This window comes from Sus scrofa, chromosome 2 (assembly GCF_054392235.1).
Source record: "Sus scrofa isolate SSC_HxYL_T2T_F1_AM1 chromosome 2, Sscrofa_HxYL_maternal_Yorkshire_Landrace_v2.0, whole genome shotgun sequence".
Taxonomy (NCBI): Eukaryota; Metazoa; Chordata; class Mammalia; order Artiodactyla; family Suidae; genus Sus; species Sus scrofa.
The window spans coordinates 1448867-1467807 of NC_139384.1; the positions used below are offsets into that span (position 1 = coordinate 1448867).

Sequence of the window (18941 nt, forward strand, 5' to 3'; positions counted from 1 at the left end):
CTAGGGCCGCTTCCACGGCATATGGAGGTTCCCAGGCAAGGGGTCCAGTCAGAGCTGCAGCTGCCAGCCTATGCCAGAGCCACAGCAACACAGGATCCAAGCTGCGTCTGCGACCTGCACCACAGCTCAGGGCAACACCAGATCCTTAACCCACTGACCGAGGCCAGGGATCAAACCTGCAACCTCATGCTTCCTAGTCGGTTCGGTAATCACTGCGCCACAACGGGAACTCCTTTGCTTTTGTTTTTAGGATTTCACATACACGTGATAACGTGCCGTATTTATCTTTCTCATCTGAATTATTTCACTTAGCCTAAGCCCTTCAGGGTCCATCCATGGTGCTGGGAGTGGCAGGATTTGCTTCTTTTTTTTTTTTTTTGTGGCTGAAAATCAGTCCAGGATTATCTTCTTTTTCTGTTCATCTGTGGAGGACACAGGCTGCGTCCGTGTGACGCTCTGCCGGGAATACGGGGGCCGATCGCTTTCTGAGCCAGTGTTCTCATTTTCTTGGGAGAAGTACCCGGAGTGGAACGGCTGGGTCGTCCTGCAGTTCTGTGCTGCATTTTTTGAAGACGCTCAGAGCGCTTTCCACAGTGGCTGCACCGACTGACATTCCCACCGAAGTGCACGGATTTCCCCATCCTTTTTCCACGTTTTCCCCGCACTTGCTATTTTTGCCCTGTGGATGTCGGCCTCTCCGTCAGGTGTGAGGGGAGTCTCCGTGCGGCCCAGGCGAGGAGCAACCGTGAGCGTCGTTTCACGTTCCTGTTGGGCCACCTGCGTGGCTTCTCCGGAAAAAGGGCTGTTCAGGCTTCTTGCCCATTTCTCAGTCTGATTGTTTGGGGGGTTTGCTGTTGAGTTGTGTGAGTTCCGCACGTATGGGGGGCATCAACCCTTTATCAGCTATGCGATTGGCAAGTCCGTTCTCCCATGTTCCGCCGGCCGCCTTGGCACGTGTGGGCGGTCTCCTTGGCTCTTCCTTGGTGCAGAAGGCTTCGGTCTGATGTGGTCCCATTTGTTTATCTTCTTTTCTTTCCTCACCGTTGGTTTTGATGTCAGATGCAAAAATCCATTGCCAGGGTCTGTGCCGAGGAGCTGCCGCCCCTGTGTTCTTCCAGATGTCGTGTGGTTTCAGGCCGTGCCTTCGAGCCTGTAATCCATTTGGAGGGTCTTCGGTGCCTGGTGTGAGACCGGGGTCGATGTCACTCCTCGGCATGTGGGGGGCTCTTTGCTTCTCTTTTTAATGAAGTATAGGTGATTTGCAGCGTTGTGCCAATTTCTGCCGTACAGCAAAGTGACCCGGTCGTGTGTACGTATATGCACACATTCTTTCTTATGTTACCTTCCATCACGGCTCTCCCGAGAGACTGGACACAGCTCCCGGTGCTGTGCAGCAGGCACCTCATTGCGTATCCATATTCTCAGTGAAATAGTTTGCACCTACTAACCCCAAACTCCCCCTCCATCCCACTCCCTCCCGCATCCCCCTCGGCAACCCCAAATCTGCTGCGTCTGTAGGTCTGTCTCTCTCTTGAGGTCGGTTCACGGGGGCCGTGTTTTACATTCTGCATCTAAGGGATGTCACGTGGCGTGTCTTTCCCTTTCTGACGTGGGTCACTGAGTGTGAGACCTGCTAGTTGCATCCGTTTTGCTGCATGTTCGGTTTTGCGACAGCATCATTCAAAGGGCAGGTGTTTTAAATGCCGATAAAGGCCACCAGTTCTTCTGTAGATTGTAATTTTGCTGTCATGGGTAAGAAATCTTTGCCCAAGACCCCAAAGGTTTTCCTTACGTTTTCTTCTGGAAATTTTATAGCTTTAGAGTTTACGTTTATGTCTATGAGCCCCTCGAGTTAAATTTTGCATACGGCGCGAGGGAGGGCTTGTGGTTCATTTGAAGAAGGCACCCAGCAGGTCCAGCACCCATTTGTTGAAAAGCCGTGCACCGAAGTCAGAAAGAAATGGTGCGTAATATAATCTATACCTCACTAAAAAATTAAAGAGTTCTGAACCTTCAAAAATTAAAATTAAAGGAGTTCCCACTGTGGCTCAGTGGTAACAAACCCAACTAGTATCCATGAGCACGTGGGTTCAGTCCCTGGCCTTGCTCAGTGGGTTAAGGATCCAATATTGCCGGGAGCTGTGGTGTAGGCTGCAGACATGGCTCAGATCCTGTGTCGCTGTGGCTGTGGGGTAGGCTTGTAGCTGCAGCTCCGATTCGACTCCTGGCTGGGGAGCCTCCACATGCCCCAGGAGTGGCCCTGAAAAGGAAAAAATAAATAAACAACGAGATGGTACGTGTGGGTGTGGACTTATTCCTGGGCCCGCTCGTTTGCACCAGTCTCTGTCCACCCCTCTCCTGGTGCCACTGTCCGAGGAATCTCCTGTCGCCGTATGCCAATCCATCGGCTGCTTCTCCCTTTCCAGAGACGTCTGCTTTTTCTAGACCCTTTGCTTCGCTGTAGGAACCTCAAGACCCAGCTGGGCTGTCTCTGCAGCGAGGGCGGCTGCCAGTGGGTCTGGGCTGCACTGAACCTAGAGAGGCGTTTCAGAGGAATTGGCGTCGTGACGTCACTGAATCCTCGGACCCGGGAAAACGGCGGAGCCCTCCATCTATTCGAACCTCTCATGCCTCTCAGCGCCACTTTGCCATTTTCCGTGAGAAGGCCTTTCATCTGGGGTCAGATTTACCCTTGAGCCTTCGGTATTTTTTGGGTGCCGTTGTGAACGGTTTGTACTTCAGCTTCTGCCTGTGGGTCACCTGTATTTATCCGTTTCAAGCTTATGACACCCGTAGGCCTAAGTTGTTAGCGACACTCGCTTCTTCTCGTCTCTTGGTGTCTGGAGAGGCTGTTGCCGCCTCTCTGGTTTCTGATGTTTGGGGCACGTTTCTCTCTCTGCCTCTGTCTCTGTCTGTCTCTCTTCCTCTGTCTCTGTCTGCCTGTCTCTCCACCCCTGTCTGCCTGTCTCTCCGCCTCTGTCTCTGTCTGTCTGTCTCTCCACCCCTGTCTGTCTCTCTCTCTGCCTCTGTCTCTGTCTGTCTCTCTCTCTGCCTCTGTCTCTGTCTGCCTGTCTCTCCACCTCTGTCTCTGTCTGTCTCTCCGCCTGTCTCGTCTGTCTGTCTCTCCGCCTCTGTCTCTGTCTGTCTGTCTGTCTCTCTGCCTCTGTCTCTGTCTATCTGTCTCTCCACCTCTGTCTCTCTGCCTCTCTGCCTCGTCTCTCTCTCCCTCCTCTTTTGTCTAAGGTCCTGCACGGTCCGGGCTGGGCCACACTGTGATTTAATGCTTTTGCTCTAGGCTGGAAGCCAGGGAAGGACACAGGCCCTAACCGAGAGGGTGGCCACTCCCGTAGGCTCAGAGCGTTCTGCAGAGGCCGGAATTCAAGGTCCTGGGGTCACCCACCCAGTCATCAGGTTCGAGGTTTTCCCAGCAGAGCCGTGACTTTGGTCTCGCAGCCTGAGGGTCACACGGGGGCTCCTGTCTGTGGGCCTGCGATAGAGGCTTGTCTGCAGCCGCAGGGACCTGCCCTCGCACAGGTTCTCAGCCCCGCGCTTGTCGCCCTCGTGGCCCTGCTCGCGCCGTCCGGTAGCTCAGTCACAACCGCGAGTGCCATGATCCTCATGCCATCGCCACCGCCCCCCACCCCGACGTTTCAAACACCAGAACCACCCCTCGGGCGGCAGAGAGAGGACCGGAAGGAGAGACAGCCTGGTCCCAAGGCCTCGCCCGGTCCTGTGTCTCCGAGCGACATTTCTTTCTGTTTCCCTCCTCCGCGGTCCAAGTTTCACCCATCAGAGGCGCATTGTTTTCATCATCTGAAAAAAAAATCTCTGTCTCTTAATAAAACACAAGAAAAAGTAGCCTTCGAAAGAAAGCACATGAATGATATGTGCTGGCGACAGTGCTGGCGGCCTCTGAGCCGTGGTGGGAGGTGGGAGCCAGCGGAGCCCCTGACCGATCACGTGACCCACGTCTCTCCTGCACAGCTGGCTGCACCTGCACGCGGTGACACAGGGACCCAGCCTCCTGCCAGCAGGTCACCCCACCCCGTCCGTCTCCTGTGGAAGGGGCAGCGTTGCCTTCTGAGGGTGGGCTGCTCTGAGGGGCGTCCTTCGGCCGTGAGCGGGTCACAGGCAGGACTGGAGACGGGTCGGGAGGACCGGCCTGGTGGAGACCCGGGGCTTCGAGGGCGGCCACGTCCAGCAGCGAGGACAGGAGAGTCGACGTCCACATGCGGAAGGCAGGACGTGTTTGGGGCCTGGGGAGCCAGGGAGAGGGCGGCGGTGAGAAATGGAGCAGGAAGACGCCGGCACCAGCTTGGCCCCCAGGTCCGTGGAGACCCGAGACAGGGCGCTTGGAAGAGAGTTCCAGAAAGAAGAGGACGGGGACGGGGCAGCTGGGCAGGGGCACAGTGTGGGCACGGTGTGGGCACAGGTGGACAGGGGGCAGCAATTTCTGGCTCAACTCCACACAGAAGGACTGGCGAAGACCCGGCCACCAGCCTGCCCGCCCCCCGCCCCCTGGCCCTGCCTCGGGGAGGATGAGATGGCATTTCAACCACAGCCTGAAATGCTCTGTGGCTTTGTGTTGCCCTGGATGTGAGTGTCCTCAGCCTGGGTGAGCTGGCAGGGCCCCGTGTGGGCAGGAACGTGGGGGCCCCACCGAGGTGGAGGAGGCCTGGAGCAGGGGCGGCTGAGTGGACCCCGGCTGGAGAGGCTGGCGTCCCTGGAGAAGAAGAGGTTGGGGCTGAAGGAGGTGCTGGCCGCGGGCTGAGCGCAGCCAGCGGGGTGCGCCTGGCCTGGAGGGTGACGCCCAGCTCCGCGCTGTGCCAGAGCTGATGGTGTGAACTGGTGGAGATGGGCAGCCGAGCGGGGCTGCAGGCAGAATTCACCTCCTAGGTGGTGCCTTGAGCCCCCGAGAAAAGCCATCAGCTGGCACTGGAACAGAAGGCCCTGGGCTCAGAGTAGGCCTGTGACCCCCACCAGGCCCCCACTGTTTGATGCAGGGGTCTTGGGTGTGGAGTTTCAGGGAAGAGTCTACAAGGAGGGAAGACGGCCTGGGACGAAGCCCTGTGTCACCCCCACTGTTGGAAAGATGGAGGGGCGCAGGGGGGACCCTGAGGGGCCACTCTTTTGGGTGCAGCCAAATGACCTGCAACATCTCACCAGGTCCAAGGGCGCAGGGAGCATGGGTTCGGAGCAGAGCCGTCTGCACCAGCTGCAAGCTCTGAGGGGCACCTGGGGAGGGAGCCCAGGGCCCAGTGGATGCTGCGTGGGCTGGAAGGACCCCCCCCCCCCCAGTTCTAGAAGCATCCTGGGGGCAGAGCCAGAAGAGGACTGTCGTGGACTGTGGCAGGGGGTTTGCTGGGGCTGCCAGGAGGCGGCAGGTGGTGCCAGGTCAGAGAGGGGCCTGGACAGAGCCTTGGAGAGGGCGAGGAGTGAGGCCTTGAGTTGAACCGTGTATCCTGGGCGCAGGCAAGATGGCAGGTGGGAAGGGGCTTCCAACCTGAGGAGACGAGCGCGAGGACCCGGCGGGAGGGAGGAGGGCGTGAAGGGCAACGCTGGGTCTGGCCAGGCTGAGCGGGTGGGCTGCCTGGCTCCAGGGTCCAGGACACTTGGGGCGAATGCGCAGGCATCTGTAGCTCGGGGGTGGGGTGGGGGCTGGCCCGAGAGGAGGTGGCTAGAGGGTGGATCCCTTCAGGAGGCAGGCACACCGAGGTGCCCAGAGGTGCCCAAGGGACTGGGCCAGGGAGGCTGTGCCAGCCTGTGCCCAGCCTCACACCCACACACCTGCACCTCGCCCGGGCCGCCCCGGCCGTCCTGTACCGCCTCTTACTCTCTCACATCTCCTGCGGGAGCCCGGGCAGGGGGTCAGCAGGGGTCACTGTGTCCACCGACAGGTGGGGAGACGGGCTGGGGGAGGGGGCTTTCTCAGGGCTCGGGGGAATCTGATTTGTCTGCGGAGCTGGACGTTCAGAGCCCACCCCTGCCGGAGACCAGCCGGACCCCAGAGAGGCTCGTGTGCCAGTGGTGGGAGCTGCTCAGTGGGCAGAGGGCCTCCTGACCACGGAGCCCGCAGGCCGCAGCCTCGTCCCCCAGGCCCTAAACACTTCCAGGTCCCACGGCTCGTGGCCTCACCTGTCCCTTTGATGGCCTCATTCCTCGGAGCCTCTCCCCTCCTGTGCACGTCTGCCCTGGGGGTGGGGGCAGAGTCGGTGGCCGGGCCCCCGGAGGTCACCGCGTCCCTCCCCTACCTGCAGGCAGGGCCAAGCCAGGGGGCTGGGGCCCAGGCTTTGCTGCCCCGCTCCCCCCATCCCCCAGTGCTTCCTCTGCTGGGTGGGGCTGAGCCATTTGGGGGGGTCAGATGGGGGATGGGGAGACAGAGGCTGGGGGCCATAGGGCAGGTCGAGGAGGTCCCGACAAGAGCCTGGAGCTGGTAAGGACCCCTCCCTCTGTTTCTCGGGTGTGGCTGGGGGCCGGGCTGCCGGGAGCTCCACCCTAAAGCCACGCTGGGCACAGTCCGGGCACCGTGAGTGTGGGCGGGTCCGCGGGTCTGCTCTTGGAACACCAGGATCTCTAAGAGGTACCAGCCGAGGCCAAGTTCACGTGAGCAAGTGAGCAAATGACTGAATGAGAGCGTGAGCGAATGAGTGAGGGGTGAGTCCGTCCACCACGCAGCCTAGGCTCAGCCAACCGCTGTCCCCGCGTCTCCACTGGTGACCAGAACGGAAAGAGTGGGGAAAGAGTGGTTGTCTCCCACAACCCAGTCCCCAACCCCCCTGGACGCCCCACCCCTCCAGGGGTGCCGGGCCTGGCCTGTGGGCCCCAGTCTGGAGGCTCTGGCACCTTCCTCATCCGTTCTCCCAGCACCCCAGGTTCGTGCTGAGCCCTCCTGGCCCACAGGCCTCGGGGACAAAGAGGGCCACCTGGAGGCTCAGGGAGCCTCACCTGCCTCGTGGTCCTGGCGGAGGCGGGTCTGGACATGTGATAGACCGGCCTGGGCTCAGCAGCTCCTGCTGGAAGATGTCAGGGACAGCCTGGGCCACTCTCCCACCAGGAGAACTTATTCCTCGGTGGGGTCCCCCCGGGGAAGGGATGGGATCCAGCGGGGACCCCAGAGCGTCCAGCACACGGACCTGTCCCTCCAGCCCCTGCCCCACACGGATGCTCACAGCTCAGCCTCGAACACGCACCTGTTGGACTTTGCCTCCTGAGGCTGTCTTCTCAGCCGACGCGGGCCTCCGCTGCATGGTCTGGAAGCCCAGTGGGACTCGGTGGTGACAGGGAACAGGGGCTCTTGGAGTGGGGTGCCGGGGGAGCCCCGAGGGAGCTGCTTGGGCCTTTGATGGCTGAGTGGGCTGAAGTCAGGCAGGCTCCCCCAGGGCTCCCTGACCCCCCCCACCTCAAAAAATCCAGAGCATCCTTTGCTTTGGGTCTGGTGAGGCTCTCTGAGGTCAGACCCTGCGTGGCTGGGCCAGTGGGGCTGGAGCAGGAAGAAAGCAGGACAGCCCCCGCCCCTGGCCCAGACTCCCCAAACCCAGCAGGAGACACCTGAAACGGGATGGAACCATCCTGAAAAGAGCCACCTCCTCCTCCTTATGCATCAGCTGCCGGGGTCTGGGGGCCCGCCCCAGGCCCCAGATGTCCGGGCTGCTCCCGTCTCACATCCAGGGGTTTCTGGGCCCAGGACTCTGTCCCCCCAAGCATGCAGAGGGTCCAGGCTGGGGTCTTCATGCCTGCCCGTGTGCATGGTGGGGAAGGAAGGGGACAGTCTGGAGACCCCCCGCCCTCCCCATGCGTGGCGCCGGGGGACAAAGCCGGCTGGGGTCTCAGGTTTGGGTTCAGAGCAAACGTTGATCTGACCTGGTTCTGAGATGCTCGGCCCGATGCTGCGTTGTCCGCTCGCATTTTCCTGTTTTCTCTGGGAGGCGCTGCGTGCGCTGTGGCTTCCGGCCAGCCCCACGGAGGGACGCAGGGTGGCTGGCGGGGTCTGGGGGCCCCTGCCCGCACCAGAACGTCTGGCTCAGGTTTTTGTCCTCGTGACCCATCACTAAGGGCCACCCTCTGACCCGGAGCCCTGTCTCCGAGGTGGGAATTGGGGGCTGTCCCTGGCGTCATAGGACCTGGTTGGGGGCATCCAGGGCTGTGTCATGCCCCTCCCCAGAAGACTCTGGGGGCTGCGGGAGGGTTTCCCCAGCTTCGGGCCAGCCTGGGGAGGGCGGAAGGCGCTGGAGGCCTTGCCTGTCCCAGGGAGCATGGCTTCGCTGCAGACTGGGGCCCCGCACACCCAGCCACCACTGGCCGTCTGGAAGCACTGTGCCCCTGAGGCCTTGACACAGGCCAGCGGTGTGGTGGAGCTCCTCCGTGGTGGGCACAAGGACCTGGCTGCGCTGTGGGGCCCTCCAGATGTCCCTGTCACAGAGAGACCCCCCCCTGGAGGTGGCCAAGGTCCATAGCAGAGCGTGTGGCCGTATGGTCCCTCGGGGTGGTCTGTGGCCTGGGACGTGCATGTGGCTGGGGCTCAGAGGGTGCTGACCAGTGGAGAGGAGGGCTGACAGGGGCAGCCTTAGGACAGTGGAGGGCCAGGGGTCCCTCTGCCCATGCCGGGGAGAGGCCAGGTGGGGTGTGCGACAAATGGGGCCGAAGAGTGAGGTCACCAGACGGTCGCTGGTGGCCAGCAAGTTCAGAGACAGGAAGCAGAGGGTGGGGCAGGGGCTGGGGGACGGGGAGGGCAGTGAGTATTTAGTGGGGACAGAGGGGCAGTGTGGTGAGAGGAACAATCTCCCAGGCAGACGGCATCTGTGGGCCCTCAGGACTGTGAGCTGACTCAGTGCCACTTGAAACAGGTAAAATGGTAAACTCCCTATTGTGTAGAGCTTACCGCAACCCCAAGAGATGAAATCCACTGTCTTCACCTATTTTTATTTCATTTATTTATTTTCCCTGCTGCACCTGTGCCATGTGGGAGTTGCCGGGCTGGGGGTCAAATCGGAGTCGCAGTGGCTGACCTATGCCACAGCCACAGCCACAGCCACAGCCACGCCAGATCCAAGCTGCGTCTGCGACCTACACAGCAGCCTGCGGCAACCCCGGATCCAAAACCCACTGCGCGAGTCCAGGGATTGAACTCGCATCCCCACAGACCCTATGTTGGGGTCTTAACCAGCTGAGCCACATGGAAACTCCTTAAGCTATTTTTAGATGTTCCTAGGGTTTTTGGCCTTGCCTGCACGTGGGGACGCTGCTGGGCCAGGGATCAAACCCGTGCCACAGCTGTGACCCAAGCAGAGCAGTGACAGCACCGGATCCTTAAGCACGAGGCCAGCAGGGAGCCCCTGTGTTTAGATTTTGGTGAGGATACTGCGTGGGATTCAGGATATTCACTTTGGGGCTGTTGGAATTGCCCGTCGCTGTTTAAGCAAAGAGAAATCCCTTCACTCTGTGTAACTGTGGGGAAATCCTTTAGTCTCTTGAAACCATTGCGTGTGTTTAAGAGTGGTAACTCTGCCACCATAAATGCCCAGACCAGCGCCTTCCTGAGATCCGCTTTTGTTGCAAATATCTGGTTTGAATGCTTTGATCGCCCGCACCAGACCAGGGTGGGCGGACGCCGCCGGGGACCCGACGTGACCATCGTGCTTCTGTATCCGCCCTTTCTCCGGCACGCGCCCCCTGGTTGCCTCTGGCTGCTTTTAGTGGAGGAACTGAAGCCTCGCCACCCAGACCCCGAGACCGCAGGACCCACAATGCTTCAAACACCTGCCCTCTGACTTTTACAGGTCAAGTTCGCCAACGCCGAATTTGCACCGATTGGCTACAGAGAGCACGGTGGCGCCAAGCCTCCACTTGGAGTTTTATAAGGTCTCCCTCCAGCTCGCAATGAAAATGAGCTGTGATAAGGCAAAGACAAAATTAGTATGAAATCCAGATGCTTCATCTACAATACAATGACCGCGGGATTTGGGTCTGAGCGACTGAAATCAAGGTGGGCTTCCGGAGGGAGGCTGTTAGAGGAAAGGCATTCACGGAGGCTCAGGTCCGAGAGGCTTCCACACCCCTAAGAGGGCTGAGACGGCAAGTAGGGACCAAGCCCCGCAGTCGGGAGAGCTGGGCAGGAAGGAAGTCTGAGGTCACCCCCACCTGGGGAGGAACTGCCTAGAGAAGCGGGGGCGGGAAGCAGGGGATGCCCAGTCCCAAGACAGGGACAGGGCGGAAAGGGCTCTCTGCAGGCCCTCAATGCTGCCACAGTGTCCTCGTAAGAGGGAGGCAGAGAGAATCGACACCGGGGCGACCACGGGACCACGGAGGTGGAGACCGGGCTGCCCGCGCGTGCCAGTTGCTCCCAAAGCCGGCCCCTCCCCCAGAGCCTTTGGGAAGAGGCGCCAACCTGCAGTTCTGTTACTCGGGGACAGGGACAGGGACAGCCCCCTGGAGCCGCCTCTTAGGGGCAGCATCCCCAGAACCTTCCTTAACAGACCATCTGGAAAGAGATGGGTCTGGGCTGCAGCTCCTGGAACTGTTTTGCCCACCCGGCGAGCACCAGTGGGTGCCAGCCTGGGCCGCCCAGCCTCAGGGCCGGGGAGGGCTGAGGGCACTGGGGCCCGGCTCTGGGACTCCCCTGCCTCCTGCCCGTGCAGGACAGCCACCTCCCAGCATCTGCTTCCTGCCACCCACATCCCCAGGACCGTCAGCCCAGGCATGCCCCTGGCGTCGGCCACTCACACCACAGGCCAGGAACCCAAGGGGGCAACACAGAAGGGCAGTTGCCATCTGCAGATGGAATGGACAAACTGGGGTCCGTGATGATGGCAGGCTCTGGGCGCCCGGGCTGGCAGGGGAGCCAGGACTGTGCGGCCATCACAGGAAGGGCATGACGGGGTGAAAGCAAGAGTGGAAGCCGCTGCCACCCGCCTGGGCGCACACACCGGCCACCCCGCAGCCCCACCCCCATTTGTTTGCTGGATCCTCCACACCTGTGGAGCCGCTGCCTCGCTGATGCCCTCTGCCCAGCTGATGGTCAGGTGCCCAGACTTGGGGCTCAGTCCAAACAGGGGCCCACAGGTGCTGCACCTGGGCAAGGGAGCCTGTGCGCAGGGCCTCAGGTGTCCCAGGCTCGCTGGGACCGAAGCGCACTGGGTCCTGGACTCCGGGCTTCCCCAGGGGCTGCTCGGGGCCACCTGGAAATGAAGCCCCACCTGGCTCATAGGGTCCACGTGAGGGCCCTGAGGCCACCAAGCCACCAAACAACTCAGTTAAGGGAGGGGAGCTTGGGGCTGCTAAGCTCCAAGCGGGAAGCGGCCGCACTCAGCACTGCCTCTCTGCCAGCCAGCCGCCCAGCTTGCTGACGTCCCAACCAGGCCAGGGACCCTGTCCCACAGATGCTGGGCCCTTCCAGTCTCTGCTCCCTGGAGGCGCTGGGCACTGTGTGGGCACACAGCCCGCACCCGCCTGTAAGGAAGGGGAAGGCTCCATCCTCAAAAAAGCCGTGGGCAGGTGGCCATGAGGGTCCTCCGGGCAGGTCCTCCTGGACCCCTTGCTCCCTCGGCTCGCCCAGGAGCCGCCAGGTCTGCCCTGGATTAACTCGCCCCCGCATGTCATTTCCAAACTGCCTTCGACCTCGGCAGCCCACGCGGCCTGGTGAAGCTGCCAGCTCCCCTCCCTGGGCCTGCTCCTCTCACCGCCTCCGTGGGCGCATCCATCTGGTCACGTGGCCTCTGACGTTTGGACCCCGCTGTCCCCCCCGCGCTGACACAGAGACACTCAGCCAGCCTGTGTGCGCGCGTGGGTGCCTGTGTGCGCGCGTGGGTGCCTGTGTGCGCGCGTGGGTGCCTGTGTGCGCGCGTGGGTGCCTGTGTGCGTGCGTACATGTGCACACCAGGGGCCTGGCTCTCTAGGCCCAGAGGGCCAGGCTGGGGCCCTTGGGGCTTCTCTGCCAGGACCCTGCCAGGACCCTGCCAGGACCCTGCCAGGACCACAGGCGGGTGGCTGTTGGATGTGGCAGCGGGGCGGGCCAGCTGGGGGTAGCCAGCGCCTTCCAGGAGCCTCAGCCCTCGCTCCTCTCCTCTGACCTGGCTTCCCGTCTTCCCACTCCAGGAAGCCCCCCACCCTCCAGCCCCCGCAAGGCCCTCAGGCCATCTCCCCCCCGCCCCGGGCCCAGAGCTGCCGCTGGCCCTGCAGCCTGAAGCCCCTCCTCTGACCTCCTCCTTAGCCTGCGCGCGCCCCCAGCCGGTCCCCAAAGACCTTGGCCAGTGAGAGCACTGAGTCTGGAGTGGCCCTCAGGGGTCCAGGCTCACCCTGCCTCAGGCTCCCAGGGACCTGCTCGTAGACAGACATCGCTCAGGGGAGCTCCTTTTGACTTTTGTCTTTTCTTTTCTTTCTTCTCTTTTCTTCCTTTTTTTTTTTTTTTTAGGGCTGCTCCCGCAGCATATGGAGGCTCCCAGGCTAGGGGTCGAATCGGAGCTGCAGCCACCGGCCTAGGCCAGAGCCACAGCCACGCGGGATCTGAGCCCCATCTGTGACCCGCACCACAGCTCACGGCAACGCCGGATCCTTAACCAACGCGGCGAGGCCGGGGGTGGAACCCGCAACCTCATGGATACCCATTGGGCTCATTACCCCTGAGCCAAGACAGGCGCTCTCTCAGGGGCCTCTTTTGAGAAGAGCAATTGTACCTGTGTGGGGTGTGCTGGGTCACTAAACTGACTGGCGGCCCCGGCAGCGAAGTACCTAAAACCAGGAACTTGTCATGTGTCGATTCTGTCTCAACTTAAAAGAATCTGTAGCAGCTGCCCTTGACCTGCTTTGGGCCCTGGATGCCAGGTCTTGGTGGCACAGCCTGGGTGGGGGCCCTCCGGGGCTGGGGGTCTGGGGAGCGGGCTGCCAGGCTGTAATTACCTGGTTCGCCCCAGCCTGACATGGGGCGTGCCCGCCTTGGCCCCAAACCCCAGGGCAGGGTGTGGCCCCGCCAGGAAGAGAGGGCCTGCCTGTCGTCAGCTCCAGAGCCAGTGCCCAGCGGGCCCCTGGGGCAGGCTGTGCCCCCACAGCCCCTCCAGGGCAGCCTGGCCAGCCCCAAGTCAGGGGGACTCCAGCCAGGGCACCTGCTCAGCCCCACTTTTCAGGGTCCGTGGGTACATCCAGGCTGGAGGGGCGAAGGTCTGGGGGCGCTAGGGGGTGGGCAGCAGTGCTGCAGGGCACCCTTGGGGATGGGGGCTGAGCCTGGAGCAGACCTGACTCCAAACCCCAGTCAGACGCTCACCAGGCCCCACCGGGGGAGCCCCTGCTGCTGGGGTAGGATGGGGGTTAGGGCCAGGAGGGACGAAGCTGCCAGGGGTGTAAGCTGGGCACACTCAGGCCTGGGCCTGCGCTCCTCAGATCCCGGGGCCCCCCGGTCATTCCCGCCTGCTGCAAACGGAAGGAGAAGGCCTTCCAGTAAGACTCCTCCCCAGGCCCTGGCCCTCTCCTGCTGTGACACCAGCATCCTGCCTGGTTCTCAGGGCTCAGGGTGAGGGGACAACCACTGCACGGCCAGGACATCCGTCGGCGAGGTGCCAGGACAGGTGACACTGAGCCCAGGGCTCTGCTGGTCCCTCCTGACTCCCAGGCCTCCTGCCGTGGGGCTGGGGCCTGGCTTCTCTGCCTCCTCTGCGGCCGCCTCCACCTGGGGGTCTTGTCACCATCCCAAGCCCACGACCCCCCGTCTCCAGACTCCAACACCCACTTCCCACTCAGCCGCACTCCAGGGCACCACCCCGGCACCTCCGGGGCCAAACCCCGTCTCCTCTCCCTGCACACTCTCCTGCGGCAGCCCCGGCCCAGTTTCCAGCCAGCCCCTCGCTCAGGCCAGAATCCAGAGCCGAAGGGCTCCTGCGCACGGACCTGTCACTCTGCCTTCAAGGTGTCCAGCCTCAGACACCTCCCTCCTCCCCAGACAGCGCCCCGCCCCCACAGTCCATCCCAGGGCGCAGGCAAACGGACCCAGAGCCCGCGGTAAATGGACCCGGTGCCCTGGGTCTCCTGGGCTGTGGGAGGAGCGTTGAGGCCTGGGCCACGCGTGGTCCTGGAGAGCGGCCGGCCGGGCCAGCTGCAGCCTCCCTGCTTTGCTCCCTGGAGGTGGGCAGGCAGCCTCCCGGGCAGCTTGGACAGCCCCCTGCACACACACTCTCTTCTTCTTGAGCCCCAGACCTGCCCAGGGCACCCACCCCCCTCCAGGCTGGCGCTCTCTCCTCCTGCCCGCCTCGGCCTTCTCTGGCCCTCGCGTGCACCTTGGCTCAGCCTCGCTCCACCCCGCTGCACCTTCTGAGGTCCTCCCCTCCACCCCCCCGAAACCCAGCCCAGCCCTCAGCGCCTGTGGGGAGCTCCCGGGACGGGCCCGGCTCTGCCCTGCCCTTGGACGTATCCTCTGGGCAGATGCCCAGCCTGGGCAAATGCGGAGACCAGTCACCGATGCAGAGAGAGAACTTGGGTGAGTCTGGGGAGGGGGCGGGCGCTGCGGTGCAGTCAGGACCCTTCTCCCAGAACTGTGAGTCTCCCCAGGGAGAAGCTGGATGGGACCCTGCTGGGAGCTGCCCCCACCCTGCCCAGTGGCAGCTTGGGGCCCCACCAGGTGGGGGCCACCAGCCTCCCCACGTGAGCCCACCTGTGGATTGGACTTTGCCAGCTTCCAGGCTGGCACCCTCTGGAGCGGGAGAGGGGGGTGGGGAGTGTTGGGTCACAGTCAGTCCCACCCGCCCCCTCGGAAGGCCCCGTTCTCAGCATCTCCCTGGTCCCCTTCCCTAGCGCTGGTCAACAAGGGGCCTCGTGGGAGGGGCCTCGCGACGTGGCTGCTGCATCAGGTCCTGGAGATCAAAGGGCAGCGAGGCAGGCCATGCCACCCAGGAGGAGAAACCCGTCCCTGCGGAGGGCGGCAGGTGGCATGGAGCTGACATTTGAGCTGGGTATGGAAGGTGTGCCGGGAACATGCGGGGAGAGAAGCTGTGGCTCCCGGCAGGGGGCAAAGGCCCAGGATGGCGAGGATCTGGGACAGGTGGCCACCGGGAGCGGGAGGTGCCGAGTGCCCAGAGCACCAGGCCAGGGGGCCTGGACCAGAACCAAGGGTGCTGGGGAGCCACGGAGCGCTCTGGAGGTAGAGTCGTGGCCCTCGCAGCCGGAAGGCAGAGCTTGCCTGGCCACGGCTCAGCCGCTGGCCAGCGCTCACTGTGGTCCCACCCATAGGGCGGGACGTGGCACCTCGTCTTAGGAGCTCCCAGCTGACCACAGCGCTGAGTGTGGCCCTCTTAAAGTGACAGAGCCCCGCGTGCCGGCCCACGGCAGGACACGGGAGATGGGAGTGGGCCCTAGGGCAGGCGTGTGACGCTGAGGGGAGGGGGCACTGCCTGGGCAGAGGGCAGAGACAGGAGTGTGCAGGGCGTGTGCCCAGAGAGGACCTGCCAGACTTGGCCGGGCCCTGGACATCGGAACAGGGGGAGCAGCCCGATGCCGCTGGCCGCAGGCCCGTGGAGGCCTCGTGGCTCCTGGCCCAGACGGCTCCCAGACACGCATCCCGGGGGGCGTCCTGCGGTCCCTCTGAGCCTGGCCTTCGAGCTGCCAGCCCGGACCTGATCTGGGGGGCCCTGAGGGGAGAGGCCAGCCCCGCCCAGGAGGCCTCTGGGCAACCACCTTCTCACCAGGCACTGCTCATCCAGCCAGAGGGAAGCCAGGAGCCATCGCCAGCTAAAAACTCGCCGGGAAACAAAATAGGGGGTCTGAAAGGGAAGTGGAAAAGCTGAAACCCGGGAGGCCCCCAGGCCGCCTGCACAGGCTTCCCTGAGCCTCCGGGAACCGCAGGACTAACTGGCGGCGGTGGGGCCAGTCAAGGGCAATGCCCTGGATGCAGAAGGCAGGGATCGGACCGGCCCCAGTCACAGCCACCGACCCTGCACATGAGGGGCCCACAGGCCCGGCAGCACAGGGTGGGTGTCGCTCGAGGCCCACTGCATCCCTGGGGTCCCTGCAATGGGCAGATGTCCCCAAAGGGGGCGTGTTCCTTAACCGTGACAGATCAGCTCACCCTGGAACTGTGGGACCAACCAGAGCACGGCCCCGAGCAGAGAGTTCTGAGGGCTTGGACCCTTCTCCCCGCCCACCCCCCTCAATCTCCCTGTTCCCTCAGCACCCCAAGCATCCTGCGGGAGCCCCTCAGCCTGCGCCCGGGCCGTCGTGGACCTCCGCCGGCCTCATCCACCTTCCTGCGAGGTCCTGTCTTCCCACTGTCCCCAGGCCCACGCTGCAGCCCCCAGACGCTGCCTCTGCCCCCTCTGATCCGGGGACCAGGGCCCAGCCCTCCAGCTCCCACGCATACCTGCTAGGAGCTTGCAACCTGCGAGAGCTTTGTGGACCCCCTGCCGGGTGACCCCTGAAGCTGGCAGCTCTCCTTGGCTCTGCAGCGGCTCTCTACACTACCCCCTCTCCAGCGGCCTCGGGCCCAGACATCACCCACCCGCAAGGGAAGCAGCAAGCATCCACCAGCTGGGCCCTTTTCCCCCAGCCTGTGACCGGCCCCGCGCCCCCTCACACCTCTGCGGTCCAAGACCCCTCTCTGGCTGGGCCCTGGTGCTGCCCTTGCCGTGCACATCTGGGGTCCATACCCCACCAACAGGCCCCACTTTTCTGTCTCCCAGTGTCCCCCTCAGCTGCCCTGATGGGCCCACACCTGGCTTCTCTGCTGCCCCCCTTGACCGCAAAAAGACTGGGGTCCAGGACCCCCTGCCCCATGACTGCCCTGGAAGACCTCAAGCCTCTCCTCTCAATCCTGACCCTTTAGGGCTCTTGCCACGGAGAAGGCGGCGGGGGTTGGGGGAGGGTGTGGGTCCCAGAGCAGCTTGCATACTTCTCCTGACGGGGAGCTCATCCCTCCACAGCGTGATTCTTCCATTCTTAGAAAATTCTTCCTCCCCTCACTCCCAACTAAGGAGCGTCTCCCAGGCCGCATGGGTCTGGTTACTTGGGGAAGCAGCAGTACCGATTTTGAAATCCTTTTGAAAAATGTTTTTCCTTTTGTTTTGTTTTATTTAGAAATTTCCCAAATTTTTACCAAGTTAAAGACACAACCACAAGACTGTGTCGCCTGGGTGTAGGACCGGCATAAACCCCTCCCCACGGCTCAGCCTCCCCCAAACCGCTGCCCCCCAACTCAGCAGCAAAATATGCCAAACACGTATAAGAAAACAGCAGTCTAAGCAGAGCCGTGCAAGGGACACAGAAACACATGTGCACACGTGCACACGTTAAAAAGCATGTGTACATGAAACTCACATGCAAACATGCACGAGTGCACATTCTCACGTGCACATGTAAACACACACATGCACATGCATTCACTACACACAGGTATAAACAGACACATGCGCACACACGCACATGCCGCCACTGCACACACATGCATTCACTGCACACGTACAAACATACACATGCAAATACACATGCACAAGCATTCACTACACACACGTATAGACACATGAGTGCACACACACATGCACACACACACAGGCACAATGCACACAGCACACTCACGTGCATGCACGTAGAACATATGCATAAGTACACAGACATACCAGCGTGCCTGCACACGCTGCTGTGGGGTAACCTTTTCCCACGTCCAGGCTGCAAAGTAGAAGCAGCTCCGTGTGAGGGTCGGTTAGCTGGGTCCGGCGCCCGCAGTCCCTGCCGGCACTCTTTTGCCAGCTCTCTGCCTCAGTTTCCCCATCACCCCACCCTGCACCTCCCAAGGTAACTGGAGAACCCAGTGGGACATGGTGGCAGGCTTTGCAACCTGGCAGTTACAGCCACGTGATCTGGGGCCCCTGCTCTGTGCCCCACGGAGGGGCAGACACCCTTGGACTTAGTAATCCTGCCCCGGACAAAGACTTGCTCATTGGACACAGAGAACCCCTTTTCAGAGGCCACCGTGACTCAAGAGGCCTGGACAGGGTGTCGAGTGCTCCCCACTCCCCACCACAGCCTTCCCCATCCTGCCATGAAGCCCTGTGAGCTTGAGAAGCTGTCTGGTCAGATGCCCTCCGGGGCTGGCAGGTCCCGCCAGCCTCACCCCAGACCTTTCCCAGAGAGGCCCCATTCCTTGGCCGTGGAGACACAGCTTTAAGAAACCGAGCTGGGATTCAAACTCAGGCTTTCCAGCACCCAAAGCCCCTCGGACCCTCAGCCTCTGCCCCGTGCGCCTGAGAACCGGATCTGACCGTTCCTGTCCCGAGGGCAGCCCAGGAGCCCTGCTGCCCCCAGGACAGCGTTCAGCCCAAAGGGAGCAGGACAGGGGCCAGGGTCGGGGTGGCTGGGGGCTGGCGGGGGGTCTCGGAGCCAGAGCTGACACCTCCAGGGTAAGGAGCCACTCTGCTCGGCGAGAGAGGGCTGGGCTGGGGAATTTGCTGGCGTAGGGACAGGAAGGCGAGATCTTGGCCTTCGGAAATGTTTACTACATCAGGAAATTAATTCACTACGCACGGGATCCAGTGACGAAGAGAAAAACACACACACTCGCACTTGGGACAAATTGAGTCCAGGCCCGGTCAGCCTCCGCCTGGCTGCGGGAGGCGGGGAGCCCGGGGCCTGCCGCGGTCACAGGCCCTGAGCTGGAGGGTCAGACGGGGGCGGGGGCGGGGGCGGCCAAGGGCAGGGCACACCCTCCCTGCCCCACCCGGACCCTTCCAGAACTGCCCAGGCCGTCACCATTACACAACTCCAGACTCCGTTTCTTCATGAAGGCCCCACCGAGGGCTGGGGGGTCACTGACCTGACCCCCCGGGAATGTGCCTTAATAGAGCCGAGGGATGGGACTTGATGTGGCTCCTGCCCTGGCGGGCCAGCCTGCTGGAGACCCAGCCCTACCAGGCCAGTGAGGGGTCCCTGGGGTCCCCAGCACCCCACCAGCACTTGGCCGGGGCCAGGCCAGGGCA

At 62.5% G+C, this 18941-nt stretch overlaps 1 long non-coding RNA gene across 5 annotated transcripts; it reads right to left on the reverse strand.

The window, feature by feature from the left end:
• Positions 1–409: 409 nt before the first annotated feature.
• Positions 410–12140, reverse strand: LOC110259219 (uncharacterized). 5 transcript variants are annotated; one of them, XR_014836559.1, is made up of 6 exons: positions 11807–12140; positions 7191–11766; positions 6946–7013; positions 6495–6710; positions 6136–6191; positions 410–4256 (listed from the first exon to the last, which is right to left on the reverse strand). It is a non-coding gene; the product is annotated as an uncharacterized LOC110259219 (long non-coding RNA). The 5 variants fall into 5 exon arrangements; XR_014836557.1 differs by having other exon boundaries at positions 410–6191; positions 7191–12074; XR_014836558.1 differs by lacking the exon at positions 6946–7013 and having other exon boundaries at positions 410–6191; positions 7191–12074.
• Between the last annotated feature and the right edge of the window lie 6801 nt (positions 12141–18941).